Source organism: Cricetulus griseus (assembly GCF_003668045.3).
Source record: "Cricetulus griseus strain 17A/GY chromosome 1 unlocalized genomic scaffold, alternate assembly CriGri-PICRH-1.0 chr1_0, whole genome shotgun sequence".
Classification (NCBI taxonomy): domain Eukaryota; kingdom Metazoa; phylum Chordata; class Mammalia; order Rodentia; family Cricetidae; genus Cricetulus; species Cricetulus griseus.
In genome coordinates this window covers 231,908,627-231,915,093 of record NW_023276806.1, presented here as the reverse complement: position 1 = coordinate 231,915,093, position 6,467 = coordinate 231,908,627, and the positions used below count along the sequence as shown (strand labels likewise).

Genomic DNA, 6,467 nt, shown 5'->3' with positions numbered 1-6,467 from the left:
CTGGCGGTGGCCGCTGTCTGCCCTCAGCCAGCTACACGGTGCCACCTCTGCCCAGCGTCCATGGTGGGCTCGACAGAGCGGCTGACGGGGTGGTGGCAGACAGTCTGGAGCTCCTTGGGGTAACTTTCAGACTTGGGAACTGCCGCCATGGCTAATGGCCAGTCAGTATATAATGCTATTGATACAGCCAGTCAGAAACTGTTTTGAGACCAAGGATTGACTATATAGCTACTGTGTTAGGAGAAATTTCAATCAAGGATTTTTTCCTTGCAACAAACTGATCATAACCTAGGCAAAAGGAGAAATGTGAGATGTATGCAAGTTATGAATGTTTGGTGTGGCCACACATGAATGCTTGATATATGTATGATTGTGAATTCATGAATGCTGACAAAATTAACTGCTTAAATTGCCTTGGATATGATTAGAGAGATACTTACATTCTTTCGGATATAGTTTAAAAAACTACCAAAATCACCAGTCAGTCAGTCAGTCAATGTCTTAACAGGAAAAATTAATGATTTGAGCTGTAGGAGATAGTCAATAAAAAAGATATCAAAAGCCTATAGCATTAGCTTAGGGGCATGAGGAATCTGTGGATAATTCTGTAAAATTTGGCAGAGGAGAGGATACAGATCCCCCTAAATTTTTTTGGTTAAAAAAGGAAAATCTAGAGAGTAAAAGTTGATGGGTGATTTCGTAAAGGGTTATGAGAAGTTCACATGTGAGATTCACAGCCTGAATGTGTCTGTGTGGATGCAAATTAGGCCAGGTCAGTTAAAATGCAAATGAGGTCTTATCAGCTTGTCAGCTTCAAAGGTTAAATTAGAAAAGGCTGCTCAGAAACTTTAAGTAAATCTCAAAAATTGTTTGGGACATAGGTTGTATCCTAAAGAAATTAAAGCTTAATAGATAGCAATTAGAAAAGATAGTTTGCAATCTTTGAGTGAGATTTTTAGAAGTTGCTGAAAACTATTCAATGGTTGAGTACTTTTTGCAGGCATCTAATGATGATTTAAGTCCTTTAAATAAGATTCTATAAGGAGGTAGTGATCCCAGTTTACCCACACAGCTAACTAAGAAGGTAGACCAGTCCTTCTATAATTAGAGGAGGCGATTCAGCATTAACAGATATATATTATATCGACTATGCAAAACCACTGGAAGCTAATGTGCTCCCCACAAAGCACACTCCAACTTCTATAATATAAGAAATATTATATACAACATATAATATAATATAATAACATAATATTATATATAATATAAGAAAAATTATATACAACAAATTGGTTTTTGCTCTAAAATGATGGGCAAACTGCCACTAAGTTTTCACACTGACAGAAGATGTATTCAAAATATTTCATATACTACATACTGCAATAGTCTCTGCATGTATAAATGCTGGTTATAGTTTTTGTTTGATTAATTAAAAGTATCTTAAGCTAACATTAAGTGCACTAAAATTAACAATAGTTCAGAAATCTGACCTTACAATAAAGAAATCCAAATTGTACAACTTTAGAAAGCAAGGAACAATTTTGTCATGCAAGACTGAAAACTGCAAGGAAATGTGATTTAAAACAGCAAGCTCAAATATATGTAACACTGAAAAGGGTCAGCAGTGAGTTCTAAAACAATAGACTTAAAAAAGAAAATACATTCTCTTTGCTGGTATAAATCAGATCTTCAAGTCTGAGAACAAGCCATCTGTCCTCTAGCTTAAGAGATTAGCTCTTTTACAGTTGTTTTAATGAAATCTTTCTGCTTAGTTAAATCATAAGCAGGATAATTTTCATATACCTCTTTGCAAATCTGCTTCATTGTGACTTCTTCCAAGTTAACATTAGCCAGAAATTTCTTTACTGTCTTCTTTAACTCTTCATCTGTAGGTAGTTTTTTCAATTTTTTAATTAATGGTTCATCATCAGAACTATCTTCAGATTCAGACTCTTTTTTTTGGAACTGTTTTGATTCTTCTTGGTGGTGCTACTATCTGCCTTCTTCTTCTTCCTCCTCCTCCTCCTCCTCCTCCTCCTCCTCCTCCTCCTCCTCTCTCTTCTTCTTCTTCTTCTTCTTCTTCTTCTTCTTCTTCTTCTTCTTCTTCTTCTTCTTCTTCTTCTTCTTCTTTGAGACAGAGTTTCTCTGTGGCTTTTGGAGGCTGTCCTGGAACTAGCTCTTGTAGACCAGGCTGGCCTCGAACTCACGGAGATCTGCCTGTCTCTGCCTCCCGATTGCTGGGATTAAAGGCGTGCCTTCTTAACATTAGTACTTTTTACAGATTTTACAGTACTTTTAGCAGCAGCTTTCTGTTTTGCTTTTTCTTTTTTAGATGTCTTTTTTGGTGGTCGCTCACTTTCTTTCTCTTTATCTTCTGAAGACTCTTCCTTATTTTTCTTCTCATCTTCATCAGTACTAGATTCATCTGACAAAATTTCAGGACATTTGTTTTGCTTTGACTTCCTTGTTGTTCCAGAACTGTTCCGTTCCTTTTTACTACTTTTGCTTGAAGATATTTTGAATTTTGGCAATGGTTTGCCAGAAGACTTTGGATGCCTTAAGAAATTCAAGATCCTCTTCAATAGTTTGCTGTTCACACCTGATCACTCTAAATCAAGAACCTCAGATGCTCTTTACATGGCATTTCTAAACTTCTTCAGCATTTCTTCCTTCTTTTGTCCTTTTCAAATGGAAAGCCACAGAACTGACCCACACTCTTTAATGAGGACACTGTGCCTGGTCTTTTGTAAAGCAGTCGGTGTAGATTTCTAAGATCATCTGTTTTTTCTTACTCAGAAAGAAATGTGTCCTTTCAGTTTCACAAAGTTTCTGGCCCTTCCCTTGTGGAATTGTAAATGGCTCTCTTTGTAAGGAAGACACTTGCGTTGTCAATCTTTCTACTTTCTTCTTTTCTCTCTTGCCTTCCACAATGAGACTCTTTTCTTTTTCTTCCTCCTCGTCGTCGTCCTCTTCCTCCTCACTCTCGTCCCTGGGTCCCGCATCTCGGGCTCCTTCTTGGACACTGGCTGCGCTGGGGCTGTGCTGGGGCTGAGCTGGGGCTGCGCTGGGGCTGTGCTGGGGCTGTGCTGGGGCTGTGCTGGGGCTGCGCTGGGGCTGCGCTGGGCGTCCTCTCCCTCCGCAGCGGGGCCGCCAACATGCTGGGTGTCTACGGGCAGGGAGGAAGCCGCACACTTCAGTTCCTTCTCTGGCACCTGCAGGACCGTGGTGACTGCCCAGTGGGCAAGCTCCCTTCCAAGTTGCCTACTCCTCTCAGTCACTCCCACGGGGTGCCGAGCCGCGCCCTACAGTGCTGCGGGTCCCCTCCCCGGCATCTCCCTCCTCCAGGCCTCCCACGGGGTGCCGAGCCGCGCCCTACAGTGCTGCGGGTCCCCTCCCCGGCATCTCCCTCCTCCAGGCCGTCCTCCTTAATCCAGATCTTGAGTCTGGAGAAACCACCTCTAACCTGAGCCATGCCTTCTGCTGGCAGCCTGTACAAGCACATGGAAGAAGGAAGCTTGCTGTCCAAACCTGCTGCTCTTGTTCTTGCTAGCAGGTCAGTTCCTTCACTGAAATTAGAGCCGACTGCTTCAGGATTCCAGCATATACTGCAAACCAGCTGAGACATCCAGCCTCAGGGACTGAACAACTACTGGATTCTTGGACTTTCTGTTCACAGGCAGCCATTGTTGGATTAGCTAACAACATATAAGTCATTCTAAAATATCATAGACAGATAGATAGATAGATAGATAGATAGATAGATAGATAGATAGATAGATAGGTAGATAGGTAGGTAGATAGATAGAAAGAAAGAAAGATAGATAGATAGATAGATAGATAGATAGATAGATAGATAGATAGATAGAGGACAGTGAGGACACTGGACAGAGGACAGTTCTCACACCAGGGCAGCAGACTGGGGACAGAAGCTTCTTCCATTGTCAGAAAAAAAACATATAAAGCATGTATGTCTGAAAGTTTATATAAAACCATATAAAACGTGTAAGCATGAGTGAGGAAGTCCCGGGCCGGGTCTTCCAGGGGCCGGAGACTTGCCAGCCAGAGCAGGAGGGAGGCAGTGGGCAGCTTCCAGCTGCAGGTCCCAGCCCCCAGGTCACCCTGGCTGTCCTCCCAGCCATGGTGCAGCCAAGGCTCCAGGCTGGGGATGCAGCCCGCATCGCACCTGCGAGCATCTGGAGCAGCCTCTGCTGCTGCAGCCTCAACCACAGAGGGACCCAAGGACGCCGAGCCAGCAGCTGCTAAATTTTCCCCTGTAGAGTGCCAGAGAAGAAAACAGCCCAAGGAGAGAACGCGCCAAAAGCTCGGCTTACTTCGTTTTCTTGGCTGTCGAAAGCTAATTTGTTTATGAAAATGCCCTGTGCGTGTAACCAGAACAACTGGAGGCGATCGATCCGACCCCTGCTCGTACTTATTTATGTAGTTTCCATCCTGATCTCTGTTCCCTAGTGTATTGGGGAACTTCAGAACTGAAGGTTGGAATACACACTAAAGCATGGTTTATTGCTGGTATCTTTCTGCTGTTGACGATACTTGTGTCCCTCTGGGGGATTCTGCAACATTTGGTGCACGACACACCACCCAAACTTCAAAAACCTATTTAAGGATTCTTTGGATGGTCCCAATACAGTTTGGATAGTTGGTTGTCTTTGAAATACCCCAAAATTGCCATATACGTGGATACCTGGAGGGAGTGTTATGAAGGATACATCATTTATAACTTTATGGTATTCCTTCACAACTACCTAACCATCCGATTCCCAAACGTGATGTCACACCTGGAAGCTAAAGACAAGCAACAGCATCTCCCTCCACTATGCTGCTGTCCGCCGTGGGCTATGGGAGAAATGCTGCTCCTTCGCTGCAAGCTAGGAGTATTGCAGTACACTGTGGTCAGACCAATTGCCACTGTGACAGCATTGATATGTGAGATTGTTGGTGTCTACGATGAAGGGAACTTTAGTTTCTCCAACGCTTGGACTTACTTGGTTATAATAAATAATTTGTCACAACTGTTTGCCATGTACTGCCTCCTGCTGTTTTACAAAGTGCTAAAGGAAGAACTCAGCCCTCTACAACCCGTTGGCAAATTTCTTTGTATCAAACTCTTGGTCTTTGTCTCATTCTGGCAAGCAGTACTTACAGCTTTGTTGGTTAAGGTTGGCGTTATTTCAGAAAAGCGTACGTGGGAATGGCAAAGTGCAGACGCGGTGGCCACAGGCTTGCAGGGTTTCCTCATCCGCATGGAAGTGTTCTTTGCGGTGATAGCCTATCACCCCTCCTCCTATAAACCCTGCGTGCAGGAGGCAGAGGAAGGCTCATGCTTTGACTCTTTCCTCGCTCTGTGGGATGTGTCTGATATCAGAGATGATATTTCTGAACAAGTAAGATTCGTTGGGAGAACAATGCGAGATTATCTGGAAAAAAAAAATGTTTTCCTGAAGACCCGGAGCACACTGAACACGCAAGCCTGCTTTCCCATTGTTACAAGATGCAGTTTCTGCAGGTTCAAAGCCGTCCCCCGCCTGGGCCAGTATCAGGGCTTTGGACACAGGCTCACTCCACAGAATGTGGCTGCTGCATCCAAGCTGTGTGAAGACGTCATGATTGATGTCCCAGAAGAGCAGCAGCCTTCTGATGCAGGCCAACAAGAAGACTCAGAAGACACACTTACTTCACGGGATACACTTTCTACAGCCAAACTGTGTGAAGATGCCACAGTTGACATCCAAGAAGAGCAGGAGCCCCCTGACACATCAACGGACTCTTAAAGTTGCCACAATCCTCTTTGTGTATAGGCTCAAGATCTGGACAGTTCAAAATGTTGGAAAGTTTCAAAGATAGGCAAAAACCAGATATAACTACTACATACAATAAACACACACATATAATACTAATACACACACGTTAGTATATATATTTGTATATGTTTTATATATCACAAATAACATTTAAATTCCCTAGGCTTTGGCTTTCTTAAATTGTTATGGCAACATAAATTCAAACAGTAAGTAACAACTTCAGCTGAACACTCTTGTATTTCTCAAGAGGATGGACATTTGAAAAAAAATCAGTGCTTCGTACCACTGCATGAATGTAATGCTCTGGACTGAAAATGAAAATGTACATATAAATTCAGATTAATTTAATTTAATCTTAGTCATGTGCCATTTAATTTATATAATTAAATTACATGTCTTTCAATAAATGCAATAACATTTCCTGAAAAAAAAACATGTATGTCATTTTTTCCTGCAATGTTTGCTTCTTTCTTAACTAAAGTCACTAAACTGTAGAAATATATACCCTCTGATAAGAGAGAGCTAACACACAGAGTCCCAGGGCAGCATGGCGTGTCTCTGCAAGCTTTAAGATAAGAAGGAGGAACTTTAATTCAGTCACCCTGCAGCAGTCCTCAGCTGTTTACCACCCTCACCAGGACTCAGGCA

The 6,467-nt window shown here is 42.6% G+C and overlaps 2 pseudogenes; one reads left to right on the top strand and one right to left on the bottom strand.

Annotated features, from left to right (window-relative positions):
* Positions 1–1,644: 1,644 nt before the first annotated feature.
* LOC100770697 lies at positions 1,645–3,472 on the bottom strand (annotated as a pseudogene).
* An 899-nt stretch (positions 3,473–4,371) lies between these two features.
* On the top strand, positions 4,372–5,789 carry LOC100770417 (annotated as a pseudogene).
* Positions 5,790–6,467: the final 678 nt, after the last annotated feature.